Below are 21,982 nucleotides of genomic sequence, written 5' to 3'. Positions count from 1 at the left end.
GGGACCAATTGTCCAGACACATTAGTTTATGGGGGAGACATTTTACACTCAAAGCACAAAAAATGTAAAATGCAGGACTAACAGGACAAAAAGAAAGTGGTGAGTGCTCTGTGACTCAACTGTCCCTTCTGCTGTGTTACTAGCTTTACTCAAGTGGATGTCTAGGTGAAATCCCAGGAGGTAAAGTTCAAACAGATGCAGAGGATGCTCCAATCTTAACTAGGCTTCTATTGGTGTGATCAAGACAATGACCAAAAGCAACTTGGGAGGAAAGGGTTTGCTTTAGCTTATGCTTCTAGGTAGCAGTCTATCACTGAGAAAAACTAGGCCAGGAACTCAATTAGGGCAGACCTGGAGATACAGAACCAAAGAAGAGAGCATGAGTGTATGCGATCCACTGCCTTACTGCTCCTTGATCACTCAGATTTCTTTTCTTACTCAGTCCAGGTCCACTTGCCCAGGGGTGACAGAATGTACTGGTTCCAAACACATTACGTCTGAATTATCCGTCAAAAAAATGCTACCCCCCACCTGCCCTCAGGCAGCCTGAAGGAGGTATCTTCTCAACTGAGATTTTTATTCCAGATATGTCTAAGTAAGTATCAAGCTGATTAAATTTAATTAGCACATCTTCCTCAGTGGGTAACTGAGGCTAGGTCTGGCATATGTCGCCTTCAGGAAAAAGATAGTATTTCTGTGGTTTCACCAAACGGATTGAGATAGGCCAGGTGAACTGGAATCAGATTTTCAGATTTTATTTTTCCATAATTTCCATTTTTCCAGAATAAGTCATAAATTCCTTGGGACAGGCGACCCCAGGTACTGAGAAATCCTGAGTCTAAGACCTCTGGGGATGCATACCACCGAGCTGCAGGCTGCCTCCAGCACTCAGGACCTGGGCAGAGCAGCAGTTTGTCTGTGTGCCAGCCAGGCGCGGGTCCTGTGCCCTGCGGGATCTCTACTGCTATCTTCTCTCCCTGACAGAGCAGACAGGCAGCACCAGTTTTGGTCCACAGAGACAACCCAAGTATAACATTGCTTAGGGAAGGACACACCAGGGCTCCAACAGCACCCAAGAGGAGGGCAGCACATCAGCAATCTGTGCCAGGGGAAACCCAGTCATCCAGTGGTGCAGAAATAGCCTTACAGGCTCATAGGAGGTTCAAGCACCAGCCAGTGACAACAGGACAAACTAATACCAGAGATAACCAGATGGCAAAAGGTAAACGTGGGAACCTTACCAACAGAAATCAAGACAATATGGCAGCATCTGAACCTAGTTCTCCAACAACAGCAAGTCTGGGATACCCCAACACACCAGAAAAACAAGATTTGTATTTAAAATCACTGGTCATGATGCTGTTAGAGAAACACAAGAAGGACATAAATAAATCTTTTAAAGAAATACTGGAGAAAATGGGTCAAAAGTTAGAATCCCTTACAAGGTAAACACAAAAATCATTTAAAGAAATCCAAGAGAATATTAGTCAAAAGATAGAAGCCAATAAGGAGGAAATGCAAAAATCACTTAAAGAAATACAGGAGAACTTGGGTCAAAAGGCAGAGGTCATAAAAGAGAAAACACAAACATCTCTTAAAGATACAGAAAAACACAAACAAGCAAGTGAAGGAACCATCCAGGATCTAAAAACAGAAGTAGAAACAACTAAGAAATCACAAAGGAAGACAACTTTGGAGATAGAAAGCCTTAGGAAGAAATCAGGGGCCATAGATGCAAATATCACAGAATAAAAGAGAAAGAAGAAAGAATCTCAGATGCCAAAGATACCATAGAAAACATGGACTCAACAGTCAAAGATAATGCAAAATGTAAAAAGCTTGTAGCCCAAAACATCCAGGAAATCCAGGACACAATGAGAAAGCCAAACCTAAGGATTACAGGCATAGATGAGAGTAAAGATTTGCAACTTAAAGTGACAGAAAATATCTCCAAAAAAATTATGAAAGAAAATTTCCCTAACCTGAAGAGAGAGATGCCCATGAATATACAAGAAGCCTACAGAACTCCAAACAGACTGGACCAGAACAGAAATACCTCCTGTCACATAATAATCAAACTCCCAAATGTACTAAACAAAGAAAGAATATTAAAGGCAGTAAGAGAAAAAGGCCAAGTAACATATAAAGAAAGACCTATCAGAATCACACCAGACTTCTCACCAGAGACTATGAAAGCTAGAAGATCCTGGGCAGATTTCATGCAGACTCTAAGAGAACATAAATGCCAGCAAAACTACTGTACCCAGCAAAGCTCTCAATCACCCTAGATGGAGAAACTAAGATATACCATGACAAAACCAAGTTTACCTGATATCTTTCCACAAACACAGCCCTACAGAGGATAATAGGAGGAAAACACCAATACAAGGAGTAAAACTTCACCCTGGAAAAAGCAAGATAGTAACCTTCTTTCACCAATCCAAAAAGAAGATAACCAATCAAATATAAAAAAAAAATCAAAAATGACAGGAAGAAATAATCACTATTCCCTAATATCTCGTAACAGCAATGGACTCAATTCCCCAATAAAAAGACAAAGACTAACAGACTGGATATGCAAACAGGACTCTACATTTTGCTCCATACAGGAAACACAATTCAGTGTCAAATACAAACACTACCTTAGAGTAAAAAGCTGGAAGACAATTTCACAAGCAAATGGTCTCAGGAAACAAGCCAGAGTAGCCACTCTAATATCAGATAAAATTGACTTTCAACATAAAGTCATGAAAAGAGACACTGAGGGTCACTTTTTGCGGGTCAAAGGAAAAAGACACCAAGAAGAACTCTCAATCCTGAACATCTGTGCTCCAAATGCAAGGGCATCTTCATTTGTAAAAGAAACCTTACTAACACTCAAAGCACACATTGCACCTAACACAATAACTGTGGGTGACTACAACACTCCACTCTCCTCATGGACCAATCAGGAAAACAGAAACTAAACAGGGACACAGTGAAACTAATTGAAGCTTTGGACCAATTAGATTTAACAGATATATATAGAGAGAACATTTCATCCTAAAGCAAAAGAATATACCTTTTTCTCAGCACCTCAAGTTACCTTCTCCAAAATCAATCATATAATTGGTCACAAGACAGACCTCAATAAATATAAGAAGATCGAACTAATCCCATGCCTCCTATCAGATCACTATGGAGTAAAAGTGGTTTTCAATAGCAACAAAAACAACAGAAAGCCCACATACACATGGAAACTGAACAATACTCTACTAAATGATACCTTGGTCAAGAAAGAAATAAAGAAAGAAATCAAAGACTTTTTAGAATTTAATGAAAATGAAGACAAACATACCCAAATCTATGGGACACGATGAAAGCAGTGCTAAGAGGAAAACCCATAGCCCTGAGTGCCTCCAAAAAGAAAATGGAGAGAGCATACACTAGCAGCTTAATGACACACCTGAAAACCCTGGAACAAAAAGAAGCGAATTCACCCAGGAGGAGTAGAAGGCAGGAAATCATCAAACTCAGGGCTGAAATCAATCAAGTAGAAACAAAGAGAACCATACAAAGAATCAACAAAACCAGGAGCTGGTTCTTTGAGAAAATCAACAAGATAGATAAACCCTTAGCCAGACTAACCAAAGGGCACAGAGACAGTATCCAAATTAACAAAATTAGAAGTGAAAAGGCAGATATAACAACAGAAACTGAGGAAATTCAAAAAATCAACAGATCCTACTAGAAAAGCCTATACTCAACACAACTGGAGAATCTTGAGGAAATGGACAGTTTCCTAGACAGATACCAAACACCAAAATTAAATCAGGATCAAATAGATCATCTAAACATTCCCATAACCCCTAAAGAAATAAAAGGGATCATAGAAAGTTTCCCAACCCAAAAAGCACGGGACCTGATGTCTTCAGTGCAGAATTCTATCAGACCTTCAAAGAAGACCTAACACCAATTCTCTTCAAACTATTCCACAAAATAGAAACAGAAGGAACACTACCCAACTCATTTTACGATGCCACAATTATGCTGATACCAAAACCACACAAAGATCCAACAAAGAAAGAGAATTTCAGGCCAATTTCCCTTATGAATATCGATGCAAAAATACTCAATAAAACTCTTACCAACCGATTCCAAGAACACATCAAAACGATCATCCACCATGATCAAGTAGGCATCCCAGGCATGGTTCAATATAAAGAAATCTATCAATGCAATCAACTACATAAACAAACTCAAAGAAAAAAAAACCACATGATCATTTCATTAGATGTTGAAAAAGCATTTGACAAAATTCAGCATCCTTTCATCCTAAAAGTCTTGGAAAGGACAGGAATTCAAGGCCCATACCTAAACATAGTAAAAGCAATATACAGCAAACCAGTAGCCAACAGCAAACTAAATGGAGAGAAACTTGAAGCAATCCCACTGAAACCAAGGACTAGACAAAGCTTCCTTCTCTCTCCATATCTTTTCAATATAGTACTTGAAGTTCTAGCTAGAGCAATTAGATAACATAAAAGGGTCAAAGGGATACAAATTGGAAAGGGAGATGTCAAATTATCACTATTTGCAGATGATATGATATTCTACTTAAGTGACCCCCCCCAAAAAAAAAACTCATACAAAGAACTCCTACAGTTGATAAACAACTTCAGCAAAGTGGCTGGTTAAAAAATCACCTCAAATCAACTCAAGCAAATCAGTTGCCTTCCTATACTCAAAGGATAAGGAGGCTGAGAAAGAAGTTAGGGAAAGGATACCCTTCAAAATAGCCACAAACAATATAAAGTATCTTGGTGTGACTCTAACCAAACAAGTGAAAGATCTATATGACAAGAACTTTAGGTCTCTGAAGAAGGAAATCGAAGAAGACCTCAGGAAATGGAAAAATCTTCCATGCTCGTGGATTGGCAGGATTAATATAGTTAAAATGGCCATCTTGCCAAAAGCGATCTACAGATTCAATGCATTCCCCATCAAAATCCCAACTCAGTTCTTCACAGAGTTAGAAAAAGCAATTCTCAAATTCATCTGGAATAACAAGAAACCCAGGATAGCTAAAACTATTCTCAACAACAAAAGAAATTCTGGGGGAATCAGTATCCCTGACTTCAAGCAATACTGCAGAGCAATAGTGTTAAAAACTGCACGGTATTGGCACAGTGGCAGACAAGTGGACCAATGGAATAGAATTGAAGATCCAGAAATGAATCCACATACCTATGGTCACTTGATCTTCGACTAAGGAGCCAAAAACATCCAGTGGAAAAAAGATAGCCTTTTCAACAAATGGTGCTGGGTCAATTGGAGGTCAGCATGCAGAAGAATGCGCATTGATCCATTCTTATCTCCATGTACTAAACTTCACTCCAAGTGGATCAAGGACCTCCATGTAAAACCAGACACACTGAAACTAATAGAAAAGAATCTGGGGAAGACCCTTGAGGACATGGGCACAGGGGAAAAGTTCCTGAACAGATCACCAATAGCTTATGCTTTAAGATCAAGAATTGACAAATGGGACCTCATAAAATTACAAAGTTTCTGTAAGGCAAAGGACACTGTTACAAGGACACAACGGCAACCTTCAAATTGGGAAAGGATATTCACCAACCCTACATTTGATAGAGGCCTAATATCCAATATATACAAAGAACTCAAGAAGTTAGACCCCAGGGAACCAAATAACCCTATTAAAAATGGGGTACAGATCTAAACAATGAATTTTCACCTGAAGAAATTCGGATGGCCGAGAAGCACCTTAAGAAATGCTCAGCATCATTAGTCATTAGGGAAATGCAAATCTAAACAACCCTGAGGTTTCACTTCACACCAGTCAGAATGGCTAAGGTTAAAAACTAAGGAGATAGCAGGTGTTGGCGAGGATGTGGAGAAAGAGGAACACTCCCCCACTGCTGGTGGGATTGCAAGATGGTACAACCACTCTGGAAATCAGTCTGGTGTTTCCTCAGAAAACTGGACATGCCACTTCCGGAGGACCCTGTTATACCTCTCCTGGGCATATACCCAGAGGATTCCCTGGCATATAATAAGGACACATGCTCCACTATGTTCATAGCAGCCTTATTTATAATAACCAGAAGTTGGAAAGAACCCAGATGTCCCTCAGTGGAGGAATGGATACAGAAAATGTGGTATATTTACACAAGGGAATACTACTCAGCAATTAAAAACAATGAACTCAAGAAATTTTTAGGCAAATGGTTGGACTTGGAAAATATCATCCTAAGTGAGGTAACCCAATCACAAAAGAATACACATGGAATGCAATCACTGATAAATGGATATTAATTAGCCCAGAAGCTCTTAATACCCAAGACACAATTAGCATATCAAATGACTCCCATGAAGAGGAACGGAGAGGGCCTGATCCCAGAAAGGCTTGATCCAGCATTGTAGGGGAGTACCAGGGCAGAGAAAAAGGAGGGAATTGATTGGAGAATGTGTGGAGAGAAGAGGGCTTATGGGACATATGGGGAGGGGGGAACCGGGAAAGGGGAAAGAAAAATAAAGGTCATAAATTCTTCAGCTTTTTCTAAGGAGAATTGGTTCAATATTAGTATATCTCAAAACAGATAAGTAAAACAGTAACAAAAATTACACAGATATGAAAGGAAAAAGGGCAGGAAAGCACAGGGCACAAGGGACTAGTAGGCTCCTTCTGGGTTATTAAGACAAAATATACACGTTATTTTAAAATTTGTATTCTTTGTACACTTTGACAGACAGGCTTAAATATGATGTGAAGCTTGTGAGTCAGGAAAGGTAAAGAGTTGGAGTTAATCTGGGATGAAGGCTGAGTTCTTGCCCTGGTCAGCTGGTATGGTTATGATGGGCCCTGGTGAGGCACAATACCATGGCGGTGATGAGAAAGGACAGAACAGGCTGGAGAGATGGCTCAGGGGTTAAGAGCACTGACTGTTCTTCTGAAGGTCCTGAGATCAAATCCCAGCAACCACAGGGTGGCTCACAACCATCCTCAATGAGATCTGAAGCCCTCTTCTGGAGTGTCTGAGACAGCTACAGTGTACTTACATGTAATAAATAAAGAAATCTTTTAAAAAAAAAAGGATTGAGAAAGGACAGAATAATGTTTCCAACGCAACCTTCAAAAGATAGAGAAAGGTGAGTGAGAAGGGGCTGGGGATAAGATCCAGCTCCTGAAAGCACAGTCTCAGTGGCCAGACCCCACCTTTTGGGGTTCTGCCACCTGTCAGTAGTCGCAGGGTATTTATGAATGGCTCAACCTATTCACGAAGGAAAAACCCTTCCTTTCTAAGCGTTTCTCAAACGCTTATTCTCTGACCACTGCTGAATCAAGGAACAGGACTTCAATGCATGAATCTTTCAGTAGAAACTTCATGTTCAAATAGTAAGTTCATACAATTTATTATTGTTCTTCCTCTTTCTCAATTTGACATTGTTTTCAAAACAGTGAGATAGATAAATCAAATTCTGTAGTCAATGCTGTACCATGTACTCTGAAATGAGCTTCTGCTTATTATTTGTTTTAGATTATACTCCAGGTTCTTAATGTAGCCATTTAAATATGAGCAGTTGCATGGACTGGAGAGGTAGCTCATCAATTAAGCACATTGGTTGCTCCTCTAAAGGACCTGGGTTCAATTTCTAGCATCTGTGTGACAGCTCGCTACAATTCTAAGGGATTTGTGGTGCCAGATAGGCATGTGGTACACACACACACACACACATATATATATATATATATATATATATACCACATATATATATATTTTTCCTGCATATATATATATGCAGGAAAAATACTTATATACATAAAATAAATAAGTGAATAAACAAATAAACAAATATGAAAGGTGCTCTATTAAAATAGTTTATGGCCTGTATAGCCCCTGATCCCTGAACTCATTTTTCTAGTCTAGCTATCTTTATTTCTTCTATTAATTTAAGAATTTATTGAGTTAACTTCCCGACAGCAGGCAATGTTTGCCTGCCAAGGTTGTGGAGATGAGCAAGGAGATACTACTCTCTTCCAGTTCAAACAACCTTAGTTTGAAACACACTGGTCAGGAGGCAGTGGCGGCACCTTCTGAGGAGACATGGGTTGTTTCAGGTCATGCAGACTTGTGGTTCTCTTAGTTAGTGGCTGTGTTCCAGGTATGAACATTTCTGGTTTACTCACTCACTGTTGGCACACCTTTCCTGAGAATGTACACATGTTCACAGAGCATGGTTTGAGAAGACTTGCCTTATCCCCACAATTAAAATGATTTATATGAAAGGCATTCCTTTGTAGATCTTTTCTTCTCTTCCTTGGTAATTAGTAAAAGATTCCAATCAAGTTCATAGCCAAAGGTGGTCAGGAACTCTATGTCTTTGGTACTTTGGTATTTATATAATTTTTCTTTCTTTTTTTTATTGATATATTTTTATTTACATTTCAAATGATTTCCCCTTTTCTTGGTCCCCACTCGACGCAAGTCCCAAAAGCCCTCTTTTGTCCCCCTGTTCTTCCATCCACCCCTTCCTACTTCCCTGTTCTGGAATTCCCCTACACTCTTGCACTGAGTCTTTCCAGAACCAGGGGCCACTCCTCCATTCTTTTTGGACATCATTTAATTTGTGGATTATGTCCTGGGTATTCAAAGTTTCTAGGCTAATATCCACTTATCAGTGAGTGCATACCTTAATTGATCTTTTGAGAATGGGTTACCTCACTTAGTATGATGTTCTCCAGCTCCATCAATTTGTCTAAGAATTTCATGAATTCATTGTTTCTAATGGCTGAATGGTACTCTATTGTGTAAATATACCATATTTTTTGTATCCATTCCTCCATTGAAGGACACCTAGGTTCTTTCCAGCTTCTGGCTACTACAAATAGGGCTTCTATGAACATAGTGGAGCATGTGTCCTTATTGCATGCTGAAGAATCCTCTGGATATATGCCCAGTAGTGGTATAGCAGGGTCCTCAGGAAGTGACATGCCCAGTTTTCTGAGGAACCGCCAGACTGATTTCCAAAGTGGTTGCACCATCTTGCAATCCCACCAGCAGTGGAGGAGTGTTCCTCTTTCTCCACATCCTCACCAACACCTGCTGTCTCCTGATTTTTTGACCTTAGCCATTCTGACTGGTGTGAGGTGAAATCTCAGGGTTGTTTGGATTTGCATTTCCCTAATGATTAATGATGTTGAACTTTTCTTAAGGTGTTTCTCAGCTCTCCAAAGTTCTTCATGTGAAAATTCTTTGTTTAGCTCCGTACCCCACTTTTTAATGGGGTTATTTGGTTCTCTGGGTTCTACCTTCTTGAGTTCTTTGTATATATTAGATATTAGCCCTCTGTCGGATTTAGGGTTGGTGAAGATCCTTTCCCAGTCTGTTGGTTGACGTTTTGTCCTTTTGACAGTGTACTTTGAATTACAGAAACTTTGTAGTTTTATGAGGTCCCATTTGTCAATTCTTGATCTTAGAGCATAAGCTATTGGTGTTCTATTCAGGAACTTTTCCCCTGTGCCCATGTCCTCCAGGGTCTTCCCCAGTTTCTTTTCAATTAGTTTCAGTGTGTCAGGTTTTATGTGGAGTTCCTTGAGCCATTTGGAGTTGAGCTTGGTACAAGGAGATAAGAATGGATCGATGCGCATTCTTCTGCATGCTGACCTCCAATTGAACCAGCACCATTTGTTGAAAAGACTATCTTTTTTCCACTGGATGCTTTCAGCTCCTTTGTCGAAGACCAAGTGACCATAGGTGTGTTGGTTCATTTCTGGGTCTTCAATCCTATTCCATTGATCCGCTTGCCTGATATTGTACCAATACCATGCAGTTTTTTATAACTATTGCTCTGTAGTAAAGTTTAAAATCTGGGATACTGAATCCCCCTGAAGTTCTTTTATTGTTGAGAATAGTTTTAGCTATCCTGGGTTTTTGTTATTCCAGATGAATTTGAGAATTGCTCTTTCTAGCTCTATGAAAAACTGGGTTGGGATTTTTATGATAGCATTGAATCTGTAGATTGCCTTTGGCAAGATGGCCATTTTAACTATATTAATTCTGCCAATTCATGAGCATGGAAGATTTTTCCATTTTCTGAAGTCTTCTTTGATTTCCTTCTTCAGAGATCTGAAGTTCTTGTCATATAGGTCTTTCACTTGTTTGGTTAGAGTCACCCCAAGATACTTTATGCTGTTTGTGGCTATTGTGAAGGGGGTCATTTCCCTAATTTCTTTCTCAGTCTGCTTATCCTTTGAATATATAAAGGCTACTGATTTGCTTGCATTGATTTTGTAGCCAGCCACTTTGCTGAAGTTGTTTATCAGCTGTAGGAGTTCTCTAGTAGAGTTTTTAGGGTTACTTAAGTATTCGATCATATCATCTGCAAATAGTGATAGTTTGACTTCTTCATTTCCAATTTGTATCCCTTTGACTTCCTTATGTTGTCTAATTGCTTTAGCTAGGACTTCAAGAACTATATTGAAAAGATATGGAGAGAGGGGACAGCCTTGTCTAGTCCCTGATTTTAGTGGGATTGCTTCAAGTTTCTCTCCATTTAGTTTGATGTTGGCTACCAGTTTGCTGTATATTGCTTTTACTGTGTTTAGATATGGGCCTTGAATTCCTGTCCTTTCCAAGACTTTTAGCATGAAAGGATGCTGAATTTTGTCAAATGCTTTTTCAGTATCTAATGAAATGATCATGTGGTTTTTTTTCTTTGAGTTTGCTTATGTAGTGGATATCATTTATGGATTTCCTTATATTAAACCATCCCTGCATCCCTGGGATGAAGCCTACTTGATCATGGTGGATGATCATTTTTATGTGTTCTTGGATTCATTGGGCAAGAATTTTATTTAGTATTTTTGCATCGATATTCATAAGGGAAATTGGCCTGAAATTCTCTTTCTTAGTTGGATCTTTGTGTGGTTTTGGTATCAGCGTAATAGTAGCTCCGAAGAAGGAGTTGGGTAGTGTTCCTTCTGTTTCTATTTGGTGGAAAAGTTTGAAGAGTATTGGTGTTAACTCTTCTTTGAAGGTCTGATAGAATTCTGCACTGAAACCTTCTGGTCCTGTGCTTTTTTTGGTCAGAAGCCTATCTATGACCCCTTCTATTTCTTTAGGGGTTATAGGTCTGTTTAGATGGTCTATTTGATCCTGGTTTAATTTTGGTAATTGGCATCTGTCTAAGAAAATGTCCATTTCCTCCAGATTCTCCAGTTGTGTTGAGTATAGGTTTTTGTAGTAGGATCTGATGATTTTTTGAATTTCCTCGGTTTCTGTTGTAATATCTCCATTTTCATTTCTAATTTTGTTAATTTGGATACTTTCTCTGTGCCCTTTCGTTAGTCTGGCTAAGGGTTTATCTATCTTGTTGATTTTTTCAAAGAACCAGCTTTTGGTTTTGTTGATTCTTTGTATGGTTCTCTTGGTTTCTACTTGATTGATTTCAGCCCTGAGTTTGATGCTTTCCTGCCTTCTACTCCTCCTGGGTTAAATAGCTTCTTTTTGCTCCAGGGCTTTCAGGTGTAAAATTTTCAATAGGTACATTTCTCTACTAATAGGTTCCCTATAGTAATGTGAGAAGTGTAGGTTCCCTATAGTAATGTGAGTAAAGTGTCAATGTTCTACAAATATGAAGAACTACTGTTTAGTTTTAGAAAGTGACAACTTAAAGATATGAAAGGTACTTTTTTCTTCATCTATTTACAGTTTTTTGGTAATTTTGTTGTTGCTGTTGTTTTGGGATTCTATTTTATCAGCTTCTCCAAGTGCATCTTTGAGCAACATGGGATCCAAGTGTGCACTTACCTTGGTGAACATTTTAATTAGTAGCTTGGCAGTTGATCCTCTCACCATTAATCAAGCCTTATTTAACAAGGGCTTGGAACATTCTCCCTCAGCTGCACACATTTGTGGGCCTATTACCGTCTTTTGGTTGGCAAGGTGGTTAACCTCATAAGCCTCAGATTTCTTATCTAATGAGTGGAATTAAAAACCCTGTGCTCGTGTATTTGTTCAGGAAATGAAGCTAAGGAACAAACCTGAAAGTGCTCCTCATTGCATGTGGGCAACTCTGCGAAAAAAATTTCACGTCCTCCACAAGTATTAATGCATCGAGTATTTTTAACAATCACATGGAATAGGTACCTTCCTAATGTACAGGAGAGGAGCCCAATATAAAGACAGACATGTAGATGATGCAGGACCATCTACCTGTGTAGCAGAGCTAGGCCTAAACCATGTTCTGTACGGCCTGTGCAGTACAGGTGCTTGCTCACTGGCTTTTTAAGCAGCATGCTCTGAGTTACCTCCAGAGGTTTAGAGAAATACCCAAAAGAAGGGACCTCTGAAGCCACGGAATCCTCTTTCTCCACCCAGTTTATAGACGTTCTGACCTCCAAGGATATGCAATAGATGTAGAAGAGGCGTGTTATTCTAGAATTTATGGTCTGTCGCTGTTGGCATTGCTTCTTTCCTAGAGTCCTTCAAAAGTATCAACAAAGATTTGATAGCCAGTGGAGGATGAAGCAAAGTGTAGGACATGACAGACTGACCGGGCATTGCTTACATATACACTCACTTTGTACAGTAGCCATAACTCTGCCACCATAACACACAGCTTTCCTGATGGTGTCTCTGTCTAAGAGGTGATTTGAGAGGCCTTCACTGACTCCTGGTATGGGAAGGGGTTAAAGCATCTTGGTGTTTATAAAAAAAAAAAAATCACATCCAGAAGCACATGTGTTCTCTTCAAGTAGGGATTTAGCTCAAAGCTGGTGATTAATGAATATCTTAGAGTCTGTTTATGTATAACAGTCATGTAAACTCTGTTTAGGGTGAGGAAAACAGTCATCAATTTGAAGATAAATTTTCTTTCTTAGTCAAACTTTCCAGTGTTCGTTAAACATCTTGTTTATGTAAAATTTATTTATAGTGGATTTTTACACTCACTCAGTAATCACTAAAGACACACACACACATATATATGTATATATATATATATATGTATATATATATATGTCTATATATATAACATCTACTTTTAATTCTAGCTAACACCTTTGTTATTTATACCAGCATGTATAAGTCTTTCTTTATGACATAACATCTGTTGCTGGAAGGTTGCTGTTGTTGGCAGAAATGACTAATGAATTTTCAAGCAAGCAAAAGAATGAGATCAATCATGGAAGAGAAAATAGCCTTGTTCCTATGTTGCCTGTACTGCAAGCTTGAGGCATCCATGTGCACACACGCAGAAATTTCATTCTGAGGCTTCTTCTGAGCTCTTCAGACATGATGATATGGTGAGAATTGGTGCTGCAAATCTTCTCATGATCTTACAAGCCTTTAAGGTCCTGAGATATATCTCATTCACGATGAAAGTATCTTTGCTCGTGAACAAGTGTGACACATATTTGTTTTTATCCATGATTACTCTTAAAATTGTCAAGTTCTTAGTATGAAATTAGGGTTTAATCAGTTTTTACTAATTAAACCATTGAGGTAACATATTTAATTGCTGTTCTCTGGCCAGTAAACACAATCACTTGCTAAGTTTATACGTTTTCTGCTCTTACCTGAATTGTTGTCACAATGAAGCAAACTGATATAACATTGTTCAGAATGAAACATCCTGTTTATATAAAACCAAATCCTCCTTTTTGTGGGCCAATGTCTTTAAAAAACCCAACATTTTCCATTATTTTAGTTGTGGAAAACGTGGATAATACAGAAAAAAATAGAATGGGAAAAACTAAATATACTAAAACCAACTTCCTTAGAACTCTGGATTAAAAATCTAGAATGGGGTGACAGTTATAAGAGGAACAAAAATTTCTTGGAAGTTCATTTTTTTGTAAAATTCTTAAAAGTATTAAGTTTTATGACAAATTCTATAATTGTTAAAATTTTTTATTTGCTAAAGATATATGGTATCAATTGAAAACCAAAATCAAATTTTCTGGAATCCTGAAAACATTTTACATTTTCCAAGTCATTGATTCATAGACCAGGAGGTCTATTGGTAGTGTCAAATCCTTAGCAATGCTCAGAAATCCCATGGAGACTGGCAGAGCCTCTATAATTCTGAAAGTGTGTCAGCCACATGCACAGCGCTGTGGTATGGAGTGATCTCAATAGTTTGGCAAAGCAAATCCAGAGGAATTATAAATGTCCTCCAATCATCCCAATTTGAAAAGATAATATAATACTCATCAATGATTATTTTGCCTCAAGTAAGAACTATTTTCCACAGGCTCATGTGTTTGCATAGTCTGTTTCCAGTTGGTACTCTTTGGGACGGTTATGGAACCTTTAGGAGGCAGAACCTTGCTGGAGGAAGTTGCCGCTGGAATTCATATTATAGAGCCTGGACTCACTTCCTGTCCCCCCTCTGCTCTCTGTGTGTGGATAAATGGTGTGATCATGTTTCTTGATGGATAAACTGGCGTCACCCTCCTTTCCTACCATGACTGACTGTATCCCTTCCAGGACTGGAAGCCAAAGTAAACCCTTTATTTCTTAAGTTGATTTTGTTGATTTTTTTAAGTTTGAGGTTTATTTATTTTTATTTTAGGTGTATGTGTATTTGCTTACATTTACATATATTTATCTCTGGCATGCCTGGTTCCCATAGAGGCCAGAAGAGGAAGCTGCATCCCATGGAACTGGAATTACAGTCAGTTGTAAGCTGCCTGATGTGCATCCTCTGCTGGAGTGGCAAATGCTGTTGACTGCAGAGCCATTTCTGCAGCCCTGTGTCAGGGATGTGTTCTATTACATCAATAGAAAAAAAACAGATACAGAGATTCTGCATTAAGTCCTGACAAGGAGGGCAAGGGAAAGAACATACAGGTGATTTCTTTCCAGATTCTTTATAGTAGAAAAAAAAAGAAAATGGATTCCAAGGTACACAAGACACAATTATATTTGATTACATGTTGGGATATTGGAGACAAATATGATCTCTAGGCTGGAAGTGCAATAATTTTTTAGTTGCTTGCCGCGTTAGATGGTTTCTATATATCACTGGAGTTCAATCTGGTCTGAATCATCCAGGGCTATCCTGTCCTGTATGTATCTTAATCAGGAGCTGGTGGCTTTAAGTTTGTTCTCTCTGGATCAAGTTATACAGAGGCTCCCAGGCCATCCTTTTTCAAAGTAGGGGCCACATATGGTTTGGTTCTTAGGACATTGTTTTTTTCCATCTGATACAATATCTTTTCTATGTCTACTATGCTCTAGGAACCACATTGCTTACATGTTGGCTTTGAAACTGGGCTCTCTGTTTTGTGTTGCTTATGTTCCACCCTTTCCTCCTTACTTATGTCTTCTTTTGGTGGTCCCTAGGTCACATCAAATGCATTGGACTTATAAACAATGATGATGATGAATTGCTAAGAGCTAGAAACCTTAGAAGACTTTTAAAATCATCTTATTTAAATAAAAATTTCCACAATCAGTTTTTTAAAAAATATTCCTAACAATCCATGAGATATACCATTTGCTGGTGGTCATGGAATAAATATTCCTACCAGGATGTTTCAACCTACCAATAAGTCTTTGACCATGAGCTGGCAAGAAAAGTTCCAGTAGACTTTAATGAGTTGGTAGAAACTGGCAATAAGATACTACAGGTAATTCCAAAATTAATTCTAGACAACTGGAAAAAAGGTTTTTGTGTATTTATAAATGTTAGTTAAATGGAAGGATAATGGATCAATAAAAAATAGGACTATTGAGCATAAGTTTGTTGTGTTCAGGGAATGTTTCCCATCCACAGAAGTAAAGCTTAGCTATTTATGAAGTGGCAATGAGAGAGCGGGTTTTAATTTCAAGCAAGAAGTTCAAAAATATCTCATGAACTTGTGTAGAAGTTAAAGAAGCACAGATTGTATAATAATTATGTTGATGAATAGCTCATCAAGTTAATACTTAAAAAGTGTTGATTGACTGAGCACAGTCAGCTTGGCTAAAGGTCTCCACTGTCAAGCCATTGGGCCCAATCTTTTGAGTCTCTCAAAATTATGTGGTATAATTATAATTTTTGCTATTATTAGTGCATGGAGAAATAGCTATTGTAGAGGATGACACAGTCAGGATTCAAAGAAAAATTTGACAAATTAAAATAACAGATCACTGTAACAACAGAGAAGAAATTTAAAGGCAGCCTTGGGCTCTGCATTTAAGTTAAGAAATTCTTGACAAAAACTCAAGAGTGATCAAGCTTGACAACATTTGCTCAGAGGAAAATGTGCAGGTTTTAGGTGATTGCAAACTCAATATAAAGCAATAGAGATATGATTGCTAAATCAACCCACACACTTGTAGTGTGAATTTAAAAATCAATGCAGGTTTAAGCGAGCCACAGAAACTCCAATATTGATGTTATCTGGAAGGGGATGTGTGACCAACTAGAAAGAATCTACTGGGTACCACATCTTGCCAGGTCCTAAAGTCCCAGATGTTCATCTCTTCTCTCATAGAGGTCTGACATTCTTACTTCTTCTCTTATGTGTTCACCTACCCTGTTCCTAGGTTACACCACTCATTCTCTTAAGTTTAAACTTGACATTGCCTAAGTCAAGTTTTCCTCATGTCAGAATCAGAAGTCCTTCTTCTCTGTGCCATAGGCATTTTATCAACACATTTTCAGCATTTCTTCAATAGCTAGTACCTATATTTCATGTTGTGCAAACATTTATTGATAGCAATTTAATGCTACCTGCTAGACTCTGTACTGCACATACTTGATTTGGTAATAGGATATGACATGGTATATATTTGAGAGCAGAGATCATGTTTTGTCACATGAGTGGGTCTTCTAATAACTACCAGAATACTTCCAAATGAGTATTGATTAAATGAAAGGGAATGTGAAATAAGTTTGATAAAATCCAAATTTGTATGAAGCCCAAGAATCTAGTTTCTTGAGTTCATCCATTCATTTCTAGTGGGGACTACCTCATATGAATTACATTCTTGACCCTGGATTCTCAGAAGTGTGCATAGAATCACTTATAAATGGGTTGGACACAGCACCAGACTGTGAAATTTCAAAGCTTTTAACCCACATTTTACTGCAGAGATTTGAAGAGCAGGGCTTAATGGTTTTTGTGGCCTGTGAATTCTTCTGAGAGGAGATAATGTACTATACATTAAGTGCTGATACTGCAGTGTGTTCTTCATAGTTTTAAACAACAGAGATAGCAAGGCAAGCCTGTTTTTGATGACTCACGATGATAAAGTCAGTCAAGAATGTTCAGTTTAGTGGTGCCGCCCTGGGTTTTCCTTTACTTTTCTAGCTATGTCCAAGAAAATCATGGATGAGATAGTATCATCTCATGAATCTTTTAGGGTTTACCTCCAGGCAATTCAGAAACATCAGGGACTCATTTTATACAGCTCTGGAGGCCAGAAGTGCAAGATCAAGATACCAGTAGAGTCTCTGTGTGATGAGGGATGTCTTCCTGTTCTAGATGGTGCTCTGAACTCCCAGGGAACAAGAAGAGATGTGCCTGCCCTTGTGCCTCCCTTTATAGGGTACTCATTCCATATATCACAATTCTGTTCTTATACACCGAGACCCACACACAACTCCCATCTCTGAATATCATTGCATTGGTGATTACATTTTAAAAGATGAATTTTGGGTGACCCAGAATACAAACCATAGGGCTTACTCTATCATAGCCCAGGACTAGCAAACATGTCATAATGTATATACTTTTAAAGGTTTTTTTTCCCATTCTGTTCTAAGGAAGTAGATGCATATAGTAACATAGGGAGGAGAAAATTGTGACTTTATTAATTTTTTTAACTGTAAAGTCTTCAATAAAGAAATTGTTAGAATGGCAATTAAATGTTTCTTTAACATACTAATTACCTGATCAATTAATTTATTTATTACATTTGTTTGGTTATGTATGTGCATCTCCATGACACTGTGCAGATGTTCAGGTCAGAAAACAACTTGTGGGAGTCAGCTCTTGACTTCAAACATGTGTGTTCTGGGGATTTGAACCCAAGCCTGGAGAAACTCAGTGACAATGACTATACTTTCTGAGCAATCTTGCTGGTCCTAAAATGGAGACTTCACATAATACTTTCTGTAGTCAGTGGGTTGGCCCCTGTGAGCAGATGGCTACAGATTGTGAAGATTAAGTTGAATATGTGAAGAAGGAAAGGCGGGAGCTTAGTAACCAATACAGGTACTACAAGATATACTTGAAATAATAAAAATGCTAAGGGTTCTTGTCTTTTCTGCCTTGATGGATGGACTGGCAGCATCCTTGTCACTGTGTTGCAAGGAAGCTACTCACATCATGAGAATGCAATCTTTTGAATCTGGGATCCAGGAGTGCCTTTCCTCTGTAATATTTTTCTGTAATATTCATTGTGATGTTGATAGGGAGATGTCAGGTGAAGTTTCTGCCAATTTAGCTTCTGAGAGGTTGAGTCACAAAACAGTTCAATGACTTTCCTAAGGTCATGACCCAACTCAGCAGGTATGCTGAGAGGAGTGCTAACCCTTCTTCACAGCAAGCTATAATTTCTACCACTTTGTAGTGTTCAAAATAAAAATTCGACCTGCAAGCATCTCCTCTTGTGTGCTGCCTCTTTTTCTCTCGTGATCGCAGCTGTCTCGCTTTCTTTCTTGTTTATCTCAGATCAGAATTTAGCTCCCAGATTTTGTAGAATTTGCACTGCCTGATGGGTCCCATCCCCCACTGCTTACTCATGCACTTTTGACTAATAATATTAGTCAGATGGAGGGAAGATTGTGTTGGGGGAGAATGGAGAAGATTGGGGGACTATGTCATTCTTAGTGCACAGAAAGGCAAGCTGAAAGGAGGAAAGGGAAGAATGGGACTTTGATTGATAATAGAGGCTTTAAAGAGATCATTGTCAAATGGCATTTCAGATGCACGTGCAATGTCTTCTTTAAGACCCATTCAAGAGATGTGTGCTAGTCTGTGTGTGAGCACGGATGTCTGCTCTCACATAGAAGACGAACTTGCATATTGCTTTACATGATGATCTCTGTGGCTTTCCTGAGTGTTTGCAATACCTTAATAGATCAAACTGTTCTGTCACTTTGTCTTGTAAACCAACCATCAGTATAAACACATTTGACTTTAGTTAGTTTATTTTTCTGTAGATAAAATATGAAAAACATTAAAGTGAGTTATAAGGGCATGACTACAGTTTTTCGCCAACAAATAGGTGCTTATAAAACCCAGAAGCATATTTTTTTAATGGAAACCAACACCAGCATACTTGAAGACTCTATTTTTCTCTAACTGGAATGAAGAATCTAACAAAAATGAAGAATTTGTAAGTTTTCAATAAGTCTATTTGTCCCCACTTAAAATAGAGAATTCATGCTGGCCATATAAAAGTTAAACTTGAGGGAAAATTAAAAATTCAGTCCAGCCAGTAATATATGCTCACTTAGGCATGTGCCACGTAATTTTATTTTACCCCCTCCATTTGTGATTTGTCTTGAGACAAGGTTTTCCTATACAGGCCAAGTTAACCTGGAACTGTCTATAAAGACTAGAGGTTCTGGATGCTCTATTCTCCTGCCTCCATTTCTAAGCATGGCTTTACTTTAAAAAAAAAGAAAATTGTGTGGATCCACAGTTGTTATTATTTATAATCTACAGTTAAATAAAACACCCTCTTAAAGGACATGCAACCTACTCATTATCATTCCTTATTGATATTGATGATATCCTCCTCCTCGTCTTCCTCCTCTTCTCCACTTCTTCTTCCTCCTCCCCATCATCATGGCAATCTCAGGTTAGCTTCAAGCTCTTCCCTCCAGAGCCATACTACAGTCTTGACTTTTGATGACAACAATCTCTCCAGTCTTCCTTTCACTGTGCCAGGTGTCACATCAGGCTAGAGGTGTGCATAAGGTGTGCTGCTGTGTAAGAGCTGTGCTTTGTTGGCTCCTTAAATTTAAATAAGTTTTTAGCAACTGAACACAGATTGATGTGTTCTGCTGATGCCTCTGACAGTGTAATTTTTCTTAAATAAAAGTCCTTGCAGCAAGTTAAGTAGTTTGCAGTCTATTACAGTCTCACGGTTCTGTGATGAAGTAATTGTATATAATTGCAACTTGGCCTTAAATGTAATATTTTTTTTTATCTACATTGGCCTACAAAGAGTTATTCTCTGCTACAACACTAGCATGACTTTTCTAATTTTGCCAAGATGTTAGTTGTAGTGGGTAGAAAAATAATGCTCTTTCACAGAAAAGAAACAAACATATCTTTATTCACAAGTATTGAATATGGTTATTATGATTTAACAAAATATAAGACAATACTGGCTAGATGGAGAACCTGTACATTTAATAAAAGAGAATGGAAACCTGCAATACATTTATTTTTTTAGTACATATTTTCTTTATTTACATTTCAAATGTTATTCCCTTTCCCAGTTTCCCCTTCAAAAACTTCCTATCCCCTCCCCCATCCCTCTGCTCACCAACCCACCCACTCCCACTTCCCTGTCCTGGCATTCTCCTACATTGAAGCATGGAACCTTCACAGGACCAAGGGCCTCTCCTCTCATTGATGCCCTACAAGGTCATCCTCTGCTACATATGTGGCTCGAGCCATGGGTCCCTCCATGTATACTCTTTGGTTGGTGATTTAGCTCTGGGGGTACTGGTTGGTTCATATTGTTGGTTTCCTTCTCTAGCTCTTCCATTGGGATACCTTGGGTGGCTTAGGTAAGCCCCAGACTCAATGAGATGCCTTGTCTCAAAGGAAAACAAACAAGGAAGACATGAGACATTATTTCTGGCTTTTGTCTACACAAATGTGTATATAGAATATACCCCTACTCATGTGCACAAATAAACACAAACATACGTACATACATACACACATATATACATAAATTACATTTTTTGGATCATCATTACAAATTGCAACTGTAAAAATATGAACCGTTAAGTAAAAGCAAACTCTTACAACAGACTATAGTAACCCAGCACATTCCTTAAAGGTGACCACATTCCTTAAACAGAGTAGTTTTTGGTGTCCAGCCCAGTGCTATAAAGAATGAGGGCAGACTGGATCAAGGCTAAGGTCATTTAGCATAGAATCCATAGGCCTGCTGCAAGGCTGAGAATCCCATCACTGATAAGAACCCACTTTCCTGAAACTGAGTTTCCAGTGGACTTTGGCAGTACTTGCATGAAGCCCTGAAGCTGACTCATAGCTGCCAGAGGGCAGTCAACCCACTCCAAGCAGCTCATTGGCTTGTCTGTATTCCATTCTCACATAAGACATGGTATGTCTTCATTAATACTCAAGGCACTGATTCATGGAATTTCATAGCTATGAAGTCAGAATTTTTGTAAAAATTACTCTCAGATAACTGTAGAATACACAAGAAAATCTTCCTCTTACTATGTATATGCATGTTTTATATTTTCTATACTGACATATTTCTCTGCTCTGTAGAACCACATGGCAGGCTACATATACAGTCTTAAATATGTCAAGGATCCCTTAGGGGAGGCCTGGGATGTGGGAGGCTCTTAGCCAACTGTCAGGAGGCTGGGAGTTCAGGAGGGTAATTGATTTAAAGAATAAATCAGCAAGTTCACACTGGGGCTGGAAAACAAAGCTTCCCTCAGCATTTTAATAGATAGACAATCATTAATTTTACCCCAAATTACATGCATGCTTATAATGTTTCAACAGCTGCTGATTAATTGTTGAACAGCGATAATGGGAGACTGAGAAGACCTTGTTGATAGGAAGTTTGGGAGGGTCAGCAAATTTACATGGAATGCAGCTGTCCCTTCAGACCTCCAGCAAAAGTGTTGGATCACAGCTTTGCCCCGAGTTTCTTCTTATGGGTTGTAGGATGTATTTCTCTCTCTCCTTTAATTTATTTGCTGACTTATTATGACAGTTTTGCATGGTTTTATGTGAACGCACTTTGTGGTTTTG

Source organism: Apodemus sylvaticus, chromosome 18 (assembly GCF_947179515.1).
Source record: "Apodemus sylvaticus chromosome 18, mApoSyl1.1, whole genome shotgun sequence".
NCBI classification, from domain to species: domain Eukaryota; kingdom Metazoa; phylum Chordata; class Mammalia; order Rodentia; family Muridae; genus Apodemus; species Apodemus sylvaticus.
The sequence above is the reverse complement of the archived record's forward strand: the minus strand, read 5'-3'. Positions refer to the sequence as shown.